The following is a 15,014-nucleotide window of genomic DNA, read 5'->3' on the forward strand; positions in this document are numbered from 1 at the left end:
GGCTGAACCATTGTACATTTCCACCAGCAATGCACAAAGACTCCAATTTCTCCACGTTATGTATATTTTGCCACATTTTTTTAAAAAAGGAGGAACAGAAAGTTCGAGAAACAATCAAAGATCAAAAAAGGTAACTGCTTAACTATCACACTAAGTGATGACAAGTTCTTTAAATGATGACTCAGAAGCACCATGTGTCCTCCAAAGCACCAAAAAATATTTCACAAACCCACCTGGATGCATGAAACAACTTTTTCTCAAATGATTCAAGAATATTAGCACATTTTCTCATTTTTATGAAATCAGGGGTACACAGAGATGAGGAGCCAGGTGATGAGCATGTGGCCCTGTTGCAGACCAAGACCACAGGAGCAGGCCCCTGCCATGGCATTCCACCAGGCACATGCAGCTCCACCGAAGTACAGAAATAATGTCAAAAGTATCATTACGCTTAGAATGCAATAGCACTGATAAAATGTTGGCATACTAAAATAGAAGCTGCAAAACAGGGAACAGCTTTGGAACTTTTAAAACGCCAATGCAGACTTGGGTTGCAGAGCATTTAGGACGACCGGTCTTCACACCCTACCTGGAAAAATAGGAGGAGCGGTCCTCGCTTCCTTGCTCATCCAGCTATACTTGTGGACTCGAGAGAAAAATTTTGTGGCCACATGGAGCATGTGGCCACGCAGTGTGAGTACCACTCCTGACCTGTCTACGGCTCTCTCCCACCATGACCGCTTGGCAGGGGCTCCGCTTTGCATTTGCGAGTGAGCTGTACACCTCTTCCTGAGCCTGCCTCCCAACCACCACTAGCCCCGGCAGACCCAAGGCGCCAAAGAAGAGGATGGCTAAGCAGCTCCCAAGCCACAGTATGCTGTGAAAGCTGAGGTTTCCTCCTGGGTCCTCTGGACAAGCACACGGCCTTGACTTCCCTACCACAACCCCTGGGTTCTAAGAAAGACATGCAAAAAAATGTGGGGGACCACACAAACCAGATCCCAGGAAAAGGGGGAAGGAAGCCATTTACTAATTGTCAGGCTGAGCCCAGACCCCTCGTGCACAACGGGCACCTCTCCCCAGCGCTGAGCTTGCAAAGCTAACCCAGCATCGCCAGGCAGCCTTCGCAGGAATCACACCCAACACTAAATCAAACATTATACGACGTCCAAGAGGAAAGCCCACAAAGACAAGGCCCAGTTGACACCTGCAACAGTCCCTTCCCCTGCTGGTGTCGCCCTCTGCCCACTCATGACACCTCCAACCCGAGCATCACGAAAATGACTTCTCCAAGTCAAATGAACCGCACACCTCACGCCTCATTGCAAACACTCTTAACCTTTTCTGGAGGTCGGAACCTTCCTGAGAACCCATCAAGTCCCTGGCACTCTCTCCTGGCACAAGCACCATTTCAAGGAATTCACAGATGCCTCTGGTCCCCTGGGGGTAAAAAACGGTGTCCCAGCGCTGTCTCCTTCACATTTCCTTTCTGCATTGACTTTGAGAGGAATTCAGCAACCTACCTCCATTTGCAAGAATTATGTAACTCTAACAAATCGCAAGAATCCCTAGGGGCTCCTTTTGGAAGGGTGGCCTGTGCACCCCACTGAAATCAAGACTTCAAGGGGACCCGCTGGCACACAGCATCCAGGACACCCCTCCCCACGACTGCCCTCGCAGATGTTCCAATGTGACTTTACCGGGACTGCTGAGACTCAGTCTGTTACAACTGGCTTCAGCCACCACAGACAAGTCATCGCAAGGACCTGACCTTGGCAGAGCACATGTCACACCCGAGTGCCATTCATCCCGGTGACACTGAGTGAGGGGCAGGGAGGTAGGAAGACAGACAGTGGCAGTGCTGGGGCGTGCTGCCTGGCACTGCAGAATCCACCTCACCCGCACAGAGAGACCAAACCCACAAAGCCAAATTTTCGAGCTGCTGCTGAGAATCCCATAAAAAGCAATGCTATTTCCAACCTCCCGCACCACGGGAAACACACACGCCACCAAGCAACCCAGAATCTCTGAAGGGTTTATTTTTACACTCTTTTCCCCACACCCCCCACCCTAACCTCCCCCACAAAGTTTTTAGGTGGAAAATTTGCTAGCTTTTTAGCAGTTTGATTACTGTGCTAGGCATCAACTGACGAAGCTGCTAGCACACGAGTTTTAAAGCAAAATGTAAAGGTGTTTTTCTGATATGACTCTGCGTGTCTACTGGATGAGAAAATAATATAATGTAATCATAGGCGGGCAGACTCCAACAAACAAGCAGAGAGGATTCGCAAGGTCCCAGGCCACAGACAGAGTGACAGAGGTGACAATGTCCTCTGCCCCACCTCTAAGACAGTGCACCTCCCTGCACCGCTGGCTTTCTCTAATCCAGCCCACAACACGGCACGCAGCACCCTGACATCTCCGACACCCCTGCTGTGTTTCTGACCTTCTCAGTGCCACTCCTGACCTAAGGTAGAAGAAGGAGGGGAGGCGGAGGTGCAGCTCTGGCAGACAGAGGGCCAGCAGGAGTGGAGTGGGGAGGGAGGAGGCCGGAAGAGGCCTGAAGAGCTCAGAAGCACTTTGGAAGCCAAGAAGACCCTGACTTGTGCACGTGGGATCCGTCCCAGGACCCCTGGCACTGGCAGCCTTGGCATCACTTCCCAGACAGCAGCCAGGAGGCAGACGCTCTGACCGGCCGCCGCCCAGCTTCTCATGCAGACGGAAAACCTCTGGGCAGCCTCTGCGGGAACCTAACTTTAAGGTAGAATTTAAATCCCCCTTCAGTCAGAGAGCCCCCAGCACAACAGGGTCATTTACATCACAGCTCCCACTGTTTTTGTTTGATCACGTTTTCAGGATTTAACCTGTTTAATTACACAGTGCCAGAGATCACTTTGTACATATGTCTGGTGAAAATAAACACAACTCTATTTAGCAGGGACCTACATTCAAAGGTAAGGACTGCTTCCCCCAGGACTTACTGATCCTCCTGGATTTTACCTTACAAAGTTTCAACTGAACACAAAGGCAGGAAGTTCAGGCTGGGGGTGCCTCACCTAGGTCTAAGGTTACTTCCTAGCCGCCCAGTGCCTCCCCGCTGGGACGCCATCCGCGTCCTGGTCCTCCCCATCTCCTCCGATCCCTGACAGACCTTGACCCTGCCTCACCTGCGCTGGCAGCCAAGTCTGAGGTGTCATTCTCCAGTGCAGACGTCAGGATACGGTGCCAAGAGTTTGAGTTAACGATTCCTGCACCTACTGTCCCATAGCTTTGTGCTTAACCAAGTCGGCAGCACGCCACCGTGCCTGGCACAAGCAAGACGCCGCATGAACTTCTGCAGCAAACTTTGTTAGTCCTGAAAGAGGACAAAGCTCAGGACCCCTGCTGTTTTCCTCCAACCCTCCCAGCTCACAGGCCGGTGTGATAATAACCAACACTTTGCTAGGCTCCCACGGTGCACCGAATGCTGAATTAGTCATCTTCAGGATAATTCCACCAGATAAATATTATCCTATTTAAAGATGAGAAAAGCAGAGACTCAGAGGGGTCAGGACTTGCCAGGGTAACAAAGTGAATAAAGTGACCAGGCCAGAATCCGAGCCGAAGTCTGTGTCTTCTGACCGCCCCCAACAAATGCAATACGGCAAAGGGCACATGTCTTCAGACTCACCAAGGAGGTGAAATTTAAAAATACATTTAATAACAACCTAAACCACATTTAAAACCAAGTCCAAATAAACCCGCCGTTCAGGAAGACAGGACCATCTGCAGTTAGCGCACAACTGCACAGCCTTCCCGGGCGAGTCAGGGGAGGTGACGCCACCTGCCCGTGTTCAGCACTGAGGAATGTCTCACAGGCCAGCTGCGAGCTGCTTAAGGGACAAAATTTTACAAGTAACGGAGCAAATATAAATTCCAGGACAGTCAGCTGCAAAAACCTATTTTAGAGGTGTGAAAGTTCTTACAACACCTCACAACCTAAGTCTGTGCTTGAAAATTACCCGTGACGCACGGAGACGCGCAGTTCTGCAGAGACGGTGATCTGCTCTTCGGCCCCAGGCTGCTCAGGAGGAAGCAGCCTTGTATTTCATTTAAAATCCACATACAGCACTGCAGTCAAGAGAAAGTTTTCCATTACCAGTTTTGAAAGTTGCTTAAAACAGCTGATGAATGAGGTAACCCCATCTGACAGGGAATCAGATACTTACGTAATTTGCAAGAATTATTTCTACTTTTGCCAAAATGTTGTAAATTAAGTCTCACAGTCTTTAAGGGCATAGCCCAGTGGTGTGATCAGCTACCAAGTAAAACTCAACTGAAGACAGCGTTAGTTTTTGGTGGGTCAGTTCAACGGGGACTGTATTGGAAATGACGAAAGAGAAACTGAACTGCACCCACATTTTCAGCCACCCTGGCAGAGATGAGCTGCAGCCTCCCCCTCTAAGCTGGCAGTGGGGGTGCCAAATGATGGGAGAGAAATAGCACGGCCCATCTGCACTCGCCAAGGCAGCGAAGGTAAGGCGTCCTCAGGCAGCGAGCTGTCCCATCAGGCTAATAAAGGGATGATCCGGGTGACGCATCTTTCCTCAGACACTGACCAGCATGAGGCGCACAGCCAGGGTACTCCCTGGGAAGCTTAACGCCCATCCTGTGAGGGCCGATCCAATAGGATCCAAATTTTCAGATATCTGATCGTGAAATCCTCTCAGGAGACAAGCACGCAAGAACTGCATTCACCGCAGCAATACAGAGGAATTGCGCCTGGCACTGAATCAGCACGGGGGCTGTGTTATGTGATACGTGCTTTTAGCACCCACAATTTTAGGAAGGCTCCGCACTGTGAAAGGGCCATTGAATTCAAGGCCCTGTGGGCCTCAGTGAGGAGGCACGTGAAATCCTTCCTGACACTCCTCTAATCAGGAAGATTCCCCTCGTCTAATTCCAACAGCAACCATAAATAATAGGGCCTGGATATGCTCCAAGAGCTCTGGGGGGGGTCTCTGTCAACTCATCTCACTTGAGGGAAGTTTGAGTGAACTCCCCTGACACACCAGGCACTGTTCTAGACCCTGAAGAAAGAATAAATGGGAGGCGGGGAGGGAAGGGGGTTGGTCCTGGCCCTTATAAAGCTCAGGTTCCAGTAAGGACTTGCCGTAAGCAATCAGTCGTACCACCTGGCACATTAAAAACTCAGAAAAATTTTGCGCCTTATATTTTACACAATTGCTTACAAGATTCTCATGTATTTGTTCATTTGCTGTTTCGTGACATGAAATTACTGAAATCACTTAAGAGCTGACAAAACAGAGGCATGGGGCTAAGGGGCCTGCCTGCGGCGGGAGCGGGGGAGGGCAAGCTGGGGGTGGGCACCCCAGCACATCCCAGAACTGCCACTGACCCCACCCCCGGCCCTACCGGGCTGGCTCCCAGTGGGGTCTAGGCCTGAGGGCGTCGAAGTTGACCAAAACACATGGGTGTCATCCAAACTTCTATTTCCAGACACCCCCAAGAAGAAATACAGGTGCAGAGGACACAGGTGTGCCGCCGCCCAGCGCAGCGCGTGCAACGACAGGCTCTGCTTTCCAGACGCTGTCGCAGGGAGGCGTCGTAAGTTCTGCTCACCTTTCAACCTACGTGGAAACTGGTGTCAGCTCTTGAAAATGGCCCAACCAGAAGAAGAGGTTTGATGTCACAAAGGCAGAGCTTGAACCGCTGGAAAGAAAAACGAAGAATCTCTGTGAGCCACATCTCGGTTTCTCCTGCTGCACCGTCCCCCGCCCCGTGCGCCAAAAAATACCGGAGCTTTCACGGTCAAGGGCGCAAATACCGGAACGAAGGAAACGGAACACAGAGCCAAGCGTCACGTAATAACGGGAAGTGAGAGAGAAGAATTACACCGAAAACTCGCGTGAGGACATGACGACGCTGGGACAAAACCCCCCGCAGTTTGCCGGCAGCCACGGGGCACGGCGCGCATGGAGCTCCCGTCCAGACACGGCCGCACCCTCTGCGGGAGGCCACGAACAAATGACGGACACGGTACTTGTTGGCCTGGCAGGTGCTTTGAAATTCATACACATCCTAAGCACGGCTGTGAAAAGACCACTTTCCTTCTTAACAGTCCAAACACTATTTCTCAGGACCACGAGGACGCGCCGAGCGCTACCTGCAAAGGCAGCGGCCGGCGAGGCTCCCCGTCCCCCGCAGCGCACGCCCAGTCCCCTGGCGGCAACCCCGTGCCAGTGGCGCTCCAGCCAGGACGGCGGCGCCCGTGGCCCCGTCTGCAAGGCTGTCTTCACCTGCCCTCTGTCCCGTCAGCAGGATGTCCTCCCGTCTGGTGCCGCAGATTCCACCCAGCCCACAGTCTGTCACAGCAGCCTCGTCCCGACTCGGTGAGCACACTCTGTGCATCGCGTCGCCCCAGGTCACCGCCTCGCGCCTGACCAAGCAGTGTCAGGTGAACTCAGCAAAGCGCCACCTGATGCCACGAGTGCCCTCCGCACCCAGCTTGCCCGAGTCCCGGCGCCGCTCCCGCCCAAGGCTGAATAAGCCGCCATCTGTCTGGCCTGCGCGCTGCATCGCACTCTCCAGGGGACGTGTCCCTCCAAGCGTGCCTGCCATATGTCACTCCCAAATGATCAGCCGGCGCCAAGACAGCCCGAGAGAAATTGCCTGCATCTCGCTAGAGGACCCTGCGAGATTCCTGCGGAGATCCACCCCAAACACACGAGCCAAACACCGCGCTGTTTTTAAGCAGCTCCTTCCTAGCAATGCTGTGAACCTCCAGACGGTCCTTTCTCCTGCTGTTTCCCACCTACTGAGAGAGGAAAACAATCCACTTCTGACTTACCAGATCTTAGTTTTTATTCCTCAGCTGGGACTATTCTTGTCAGTCTTCATAGGATTCGAATGCTCAGATTTCTTGGGAACAAGGGTCAGTGGAAGAACCAGAAATGCATCGTGATGGGCAGGACTCTAAGGTGACCCCCAGTGGATCACACCCACGTAGGATCCCCTCCTCTCCAGTACAGATGGAACCTGTGACTCACTCTTGCCAACAGCAAATGGCAGAGGATGCCGCTCCCCTGATCAGAGCAGGTTACCCCATATGGGACTCCCTCTGTGCGGCTCGGGAGTGAGAGGCTCCCTCAACGGCCCTGAGACATGAGCTGCCACGTGGGGACAGCATGGGAGGGGCCTTGGGGCAAGGAGCTGCGGGGGCCTCTAGGACCTGGGTTCGGCCCCCAGCCAACAGCCAGCAAGGAACAGGGACATCAGTCCCACAGTCACAAGTAAATGAATTGTACCAACAACGTGAATGAGCCTGGGAACAGACTCCTCTCCACTCGAACCTGCGGATGAGAACGCAGCCTGGCCAACACCTTGATTGCAGCGCTGAGACCCCGAGCAGAAGCCATAACCAACTCGGGGGCCAGGGAGACTGTGAGATAACAAATGAGTATTGTTTTAAGCCACTAAGTTCACAATAATTTGTTATGCAGCAACAGAAAATGAGCGCTTAATCTCTATACAAAATATATACGTGGATATTAAATACATACACCACTGGAACATCAGAGAAGGCCTCCATGCCTGCCCCATCTACCAAAGTGGAAATTCATCTTTCCTACTCAACAAAGAGCTCCTTACAGGCAGAAAGCATATCACCATCACCCTGCATCCCCAGGGCTCTGACAGTACGTGACACACAGGAGGCCTTTAACATTTTTAAATGAGCCAAATTAAAAAGAATACGATTTGTCAACCTCTAGCCACTACAATATAGCCACAGCCACTGAGTTTGCCCAAGCCTTCAAAGCAGAGCTCACAGCTTCAAAATTAACTTCAAAATAGGTGGAAGACATTTAGCCTCATGTTCTACCCCCAGATAATGAACACACAATTCCTCCAGTACCTGTGCCTAGGTAATTTCATTTTACCTGTGACCCTGATAATTTCATTTTACCTGTGACCCTGAGTCCGTGCCTAGAAATGTGGCTCCGTAGTTACTACTTTTGCCAAATATCCTTGTCACTTCTCTGGCATCTAGCTATCTTAACAGTTTAAGGTTAAAAACAAAAAGTTCCCTAAGAAAATTTTCCAAAAGAAGAATTTGTGACTCATGTTTAATTTCCCATTAGTATCAATACATCTTTCATTCCCAACCCAAATGAAAAAAATCCATATGTATCAAATGACCCAGCTCTAATTCTGAGACAAAATGCTAATCCAAATTACTGACAATCTATTTCAAAAGTTTTTTTTTTTTGTTATTTAGAGGTGGGGTCTCACTATGCTGCCCAGGCTGGAGTGTTGTGGCTACAGTGTCTATTCAGAGGTGTGATCATAACACACAATAGCCTGGAACTACTAGGCTCAAGCCATCCTCCTGCCTCATGCTTCCAAGTAGATTAGACCACAGGCACGTGCCATTGCACCTGGCTAAATCTTTAAGATTTTTTATTTTAAAACTTACGATATTTTAATTTTTTAAGCAAGATTTTATTTAAGCTTCATTCAAAATAAAAGTTGAATAAACAAATATATCCAATTTCTGCTAGCCTTCAGAGAGAAATTGTTTTTATTACAAAGAATATTATGACTAAAGTTGGATCCATTTTAGATTTTGAAAGAACTGGTTTAATAACAGGGATATTTTAAAAGACTCCAATCAGTTCAATTATTTAAAAGAGCACCAAATAAAAACTTCATTCATTACAGAAGCCTGTCACACTCTCCTGAATCTATCCTCAGGAACTTAGGATACACTCCCACTCCTTCACGCCTCCACAAACCACCCAGTAAACGTGATCGTCATCTCCAAGCTCTGTCCCCTCCTGCTCAACCTTGCAGGCAGCAGGATTCTCACACCCGAGCCAAGAAAAACTACAGACAGCAGTTCCAGGACACAAGGCAGAGAATTTCAACAAACCCACCTCTTCTTCCCAGCGCAATCTTAGCTCTCTCGGGCCCATCTCTAGCTGTGAAAAGAGCCAATGACCCACAGCTCCAGATCCCAGCTCAGGCAAAGCCACTGCCCGGCACTCCCAGGCCAGACGAGAGAATCAGTGCAGGTCCCAGCACGTGGGGGGCTCAGACGCAGGCCTGACACACACCCATTTCCTGCTCCCTCGGTTCTAGTAAGTGCATGGCTTTTCCACGACCTCACAAAACACAACTCAACACAAAGCCCAGCGCTCAAAGGAAGAAGACCAAGTGTGAACATCATGTCTCCACAAAGGACATTAAGCCTCCAGAAGAATGGTGCGCTCATGAGAAAGCCCCGCAAGGGAATCAGTGCCACCAAGCTGCCCGCATGCCCGCCCACTGCTGGGGGTCCCAGGATCCACACGCAGCTTCCCGAGAGTGTGGTCTCGCCAGCCCCAAACCTCGTCCTGAATGACACGTTCCTGAAACATGTTTGAACCCCTGGAGGCAGAGCAGGGAGAGGGAGGTGGGTGGAGTTCATGGAAAGTACCAGGGCGAGGATGCCCTGCCCAGAACGGGCGCGAGAGTGAGGCCCTGGCAAACGCCAACAGGAAGCGAGCGCGCCGGTCCTTGACCTTCATGACATTCTCACTCTCTCCTGTCGGTAAAGGAAGAAATTTCTTCCGGACAAAGATTAAGAGGGAAACCTGGCCGCAGGCTTCCTTCCCTCTTGAAGCAGGGCGCCAGCTGGTGGGGTTCTGGGGGCCCTGGAGACAGGAGCAGGGCGCCGCTTCATGGAAACTGTAACATGGAGCAGAGAACACGGCAGTCGGTACATGTTCGTGTCACAGAGAGACACGGAGGAAAAGAAATAAAAACAGACGCATCCTTCCCAAAACCAATCTTGCTTTATGCCATTTTTTCAGAAATGTTGAAGAAGGACCCAAGCCCCCACCTCCGATGTCGTAACACACCTGTGTCTCCGTGCCAGGTACAGTTTCCTGACGTGAAATGCACATGTGCATTCATGCACGCATCCAACCCGTGAACGCCACGATTTCATATCAATACATCTTCACGAACTGGTCCAGCACAGCCGCCTCGCATCTCTCACGCAGGGCTGTGTCCCTTCAGAGAAAACTGACGCCAAGGTGTGTCTTTCCTGTGGCCCCAGTGCCCAGCACTGAGATCTGTGCTCACGCTGAGCTGGGCCTCGGAAAAGAGCCGGCGGCCAAGGTGGCCCCAGTCACACAGCAGTAGGAAGCGCTGCTGGCTTCTCCCTCCAGAGCCCAGGCCGGGTCTCCCGGCCACCACAGCCAAGTGACCACACACTGGCCATGGTTCCTGCCGGCTATGTGCTGCCACCGTCCTGCCACGGCTGCAAGTGTGACTGCTTGTTTCCCAGCAAAGCCTTGGCAAGCATGTCACTGGTGCCTTTCAGACTGGGGGATACACAGGGAGTGGGCGGCGGGCGCACTGGCCACTCCCCGGCAGACACTGACCGGCCAGGAGGAGTGAGAGGGATTCAAAAGCCAGACACCGAGTGTCGGCTGTCTGGGCCAGTTCAAGCTTCCTTACTCCAAAACAGAAATGAAGGCCCTCTTCAAAGCAAATGTAGCCGTGAAACAGTCCCATTCTGCTTGCTGGGAGGAAGTAAGGAATGGTGACAGCCAGCCCACAAGTCACCTCTTCTGGAGCACAGAGCACCGACCTGGGCCATTGCTGGGGCTCAGTTAAAGTGCCTGGTCCCCTCGAAGACCTGATCCCACAGACACCCCCTGGAGAGTGTCCACCTGGACTGAGGCAGCCTGTCCCCGCCTGGCTGCCACACACACTTACTCTCCAGCCCAGGACAGGAACATCCCCCAAAGTCTGCGCTGAGCAGGGGACTGCGGTGCACAGCAGTCCCCACACTAGGGCTGGTCCAGCACTTCCCGCTCTCTCCCTTCCACCAGGGAGATCTGACGGTCAAAGCAAAAGCAGCCACCAGCCTGACTAATGCAAAGCAACGCTCTTTTGGCTTGAGCGCTTCAGGTGGCAAAGTCCAGAGGCCCCATCTCCCAAGCATCACAAGCACCAGAGCCACCTGCAAGGAAGACAGGACAGGGCCACCCCCAGGTAACGCCGCATGCACACAAGGCCTTCATTCATCAGGGACTTGTTGGATGCTGAATGTGCCGAGCGCTGTGTCAGCTGCTGAGGATGTCAGAAGAGGAGGCACTAGGAGGCAGCAGAAACAGGACTCCTCAGTGCTCAGCGGTAGCTGAGGTCCTCGCCCAGCAGGCTGAGCACTCAGAAAGTGCACGCGCAGCCCCCACGGGGACCTGGAAATGAGTGTGCTATGGGCTCAAAGGGTCCCTCTCCATCCTTTATTCACACATAGATCCTGGACATTTACCATCATGGTGCCAGAGAAACAAAAGATCCTAAAGCCATCTAACTCAGCAGCAAGAAATCATTGGGGCTCAAAATCTTCTTAGACTTGGCCAACTCTCACTGGATTCTAGTCATCTAAATCTGTCAATGGTATTATATGATAGCTCTATATTAACTAGAATGGGTTAAAAATCTGAACACCCTGTTTCCCAACATTTCTGAATGACAAAATGTTTACTGTTCATTAATGTATAGATAGGTATTTATGTGGTGTTTGGTAAACTAAGCCAATAACAGACATCTGTGCTGGGCCATTCTCCTCCATTAAACCACATGAACTATGTCTTTTGCTATTTCCTGTTTAAGTCTCCCATGATACTAGTCATTTTGTACTTTCCAACATTCTTAATGCAGTATGCACAAATACACACACATATCCACATGCATACACTCTGGGTTGAGCTATTTAAATATATACACACATGCACACACACATAACTCACATGTATACCATTTTTAAAGTTTCTAAAAACAATACTTTACTATTTGAAATACATCCTGTCTTCTCTTCTATTGCAGTTCGATGTTTTAGTGCTGGTTGTGATCTACTAAAATGATTTCATTTCCGACCAGTCAGTTTTGCTGCAGAGAAGAGCAACTCTAGCCTACCAGGAAAAATTTCGAAGGTCCTCAAGGATGATCCTTTACAGCACAGCCCTGCAAGACTCATGAACTAACTGGAAAGCAGAAAGAGCTAAATGTTCCCTGCTGGAGCCAAACAGAACTCACCCCATCTGTACTATCTGTGCATGAACTTTTCAAATAAAGTCTGTGATCCAGTATTCTGAAATAACTTAACGAAAATACATTCCACTGCTCAAGTCCCTTTGCCTTGGTTTTCAACGCTTTGATAAACCTGTATATGGTAATGCAAATAGGCTTGGCATAAGCACTGCTGTGCACTCTAGAACCCAGACGGATTCTGACACCGAAGGTCTGGAGTGAATCCCACGGTTGCACGTTTCTAACAAGCTCCCAGGGGGTGCTAGACAGCCCTGGTTTGCCTGTAGGTCAAGGGAGCCTGCCTTAACTCCCCTGTTAGTTTGGAGTCGGCTGATGGAACGCACCACCTGGGAGGGGCAGAGGGCAAGCGAACACTGGCGGTGGGAAGAGAAGATGCAGCCAGGACACTGACTTTGAAAGCAGGACCAGGCCTGGTGCAGACACCTGAGACTGTCCAAGGATGAGAAGAGAACATCTATTTAGAAGGAACTCCTGGGCTGCCAACTCAGACAGACCCCAGCGTAAGTCTGTTACGTCTGACGGCTCGCTAGGGCTGCAGCAGGCTGGGAAACACAGACTGGTGCTATCAGCTGAAACCATCACGCAAATGGGTTTTCACTTAGGAAAACACTGATCATCTACCCTATTTTATTTGAAAGGATACAGATGCCGCAAATATTCCCACATTAACTGATAATTTTAACCGAAAATAGATACATGCTTCTACCACCTCATTAGAGTACTATTTCAGAGCACAACATCTGATTGTAAAGATTGTCACTGTTGTGTAAGCCAATTGCTCACATTCTGTTGGGTCACAGGCTTTTTAAAAATTACCAAGTTCTTCTTCATTTTACACCATTCTTAGAATATTTCCCAGCATTTTCTCCATGAGACCACTAAAAAAATAACTATTGAAGTTGAAATCCTGCCCAGCTTGAAGGCCACTATTAACCAACTAAAGTCTGGACATGCTGTTCTACATGCTACTGAATTAATAAGGGTAAAAATAAACTTCCAGAAAAGGCAAACGCTACGCTAGCGCAGCCTTCTCTTATTCAACGCCATGCAGTCTTTCCTCATTCTTGTGGCTTTCATTAAACTAAGAAGTACGGAACACTGTAAACTGATTTGCTAGTTTCCATACTCGCTGCCAAATTTCCACTTCTGCAAAACCAATTTCAATTAGGAAAAAAAAGTAAAGTTAATCTTCTAATTCTTCACGTGGTCCAATGTATTCAGAATGTGGGGTAAAAAGCTGGAAGACAAGAAATCAATTGTTGGCAAATAATGTCAATGTTAATTTACTGTCCTCATTTTTAAAATCACTACTTTGTCTCAGAATCATTTCCTCCTCCACGTTCTGGAAAGTTTTTAAAAGGTGGACACTGCCAAACAATGGCCTTGTTATAAGCCACGGTTTAGTTATCTTAAGGCATTTACTTTACTACCTTTTAGCTGAAGGAGTTCTCATGAAAATCCTTCCAAACCACTAACTTTGTTAAGAATTTTTACAGGTTTACAATATAATACTGCACAGCTTCTAAACGTTTCAGGGCTTTAGTTTGCGTATTACTTTAGCCTTTAGAAAGTGGAACAATCTGAAGTTAATGACATAAGTAAGAGAAATGGGCACCAAAAGGCGTTTGCAGTGACTTAGAGCAACGCTGTGTTCCAGGGAAAACCAGCTAAGGGACAGGCTGTGGTGTGTGAGGTATGCCTCGGCTGCGAAGGGCCAGAGAGAAGAGTCATTTGAATGCATAACGTTTTGCACCTGCTGACTTATTAAAAGGTCTTTCTTCCTCGATGTCTTTAGTAATAAACTCAGATGTGCATATAAAGACCAATAAGCACCATGTTTTCAGATCCTCAGATGAAATTAACTGCCCCTTAGCCAAAATCCTAACAGCTAGAAAATTCAAATAACTGGAATTTTTGTGAGAAGCAAAGTAAGAATTACAACAGCAAGACCCTAACACTCAATGCAAATGGCCAACTTCCCAGTGACAGGGGCTGCTCACCAGGATGGAGGATAGAGACGGGTGCAGGAGGAACAGAGGCAAAGGAAAAGAATGGAGAGTTCGGGGCTGACTGGGAGAGGAGCAGAGGCAGCCGTCTGCAGCCCATCGACAGAACACAGAACACTGTCATGGATAAGCAAACAATAGGTATAAAACTGCGGCCTTAGGAGGAAAACTCCACCCCATGCACATCTTGAAAAATACCAAAATTAAAAAGATTGCTAAAATAATGCATTAATCTGGGCATGGTGGCTGCACCTGTGGTCCCAGCTACCTGGAGACTAAGGCAGGATCACTGAGCCCAGGAGTTCAAGGCCAGCCTGGGCACCACAGTGAGATACCACCACCAAAAAAAAAAAAGCAAGAAAGAATGATTGGCCTGCCCACATTACCTTGAATCAAAGCTTGGGAAGGACAGTGAGTGACTCATAATCTGTGTGGGTTCTCAAGCTGTCACCAGGGGCCCCAGGACACCTGCTGGACCAAGCTCAGACGTGGGTGGTTTCCAATCAACCAGCCTGAGGGGCCTTCACCTCTGGCTCAAATCTTCCAGAAAAGCACAAGATGAGAACAAATGAAGTAGCTGAGTCACATGCAACATCCGAAGTGAGGCTTGCTCATCTCAAAGTCAGATGGCAGCAGGAGCCGGATGTGAGCAACACGGAGAGTAGGTCTCAAGCATGCGAACACTGCACAGGTTGTTTTTAGAAAGAGAATCATCACACACAGGCTACGCCCCTGGAAAACTTCACAATCCCAATAAAACTGTCCTCATTCTTCTCAAATTCCAACACAACATGTGAGAGGTGGAAATGTTTGTTACCGGTTAATCACTAATGCTGGCCGGGCGCGGTGGCTCACGCCTGTAATCCTAGCACTCTGGGAGGCCGAGGTGGGCGGATTGTT

At 49.7% G+C, this 15,014-nt stretch overlaps 1 protein-coding gene across 1 annotated transcript in view; it reads right to left on the reverse strand.

Moving 5' to 3' along the window:
* Positions 1 to 15,014, reverse strand: part of LDLRAD4 (low density lipoprotein receptor class A domain containing 4) — a 405,759-nt gene that overhangs the window by 339,865 nt on the left and 50,880 nt on the right. The window contains exon 2 of the mRNA XM_069468559.1: positions 5,623 to 5,712. The gene's annotated coding sequence lies outside the window, so the exon portion shown is untranslated. The remainder of the gene's footprint in view (positions 1 to 5,622; positions 5,713 to 15,014) is intronic.

Source organism: Eulemur rufifrons, chromosome 5 (assembly GCF_041146395.1).
Source record: "Eulemur rufifrons isolate Redbay chromosome 5, OSU_ERuf_1, whole genome shotgun sequence".
Taxonomy (NCBI): domain Eukaryota; kingdom Metazoa; phylum Chordata; class Mammalia; order Primates; family Lemuridae; genus Eulemur; species Eulemur rufifrons.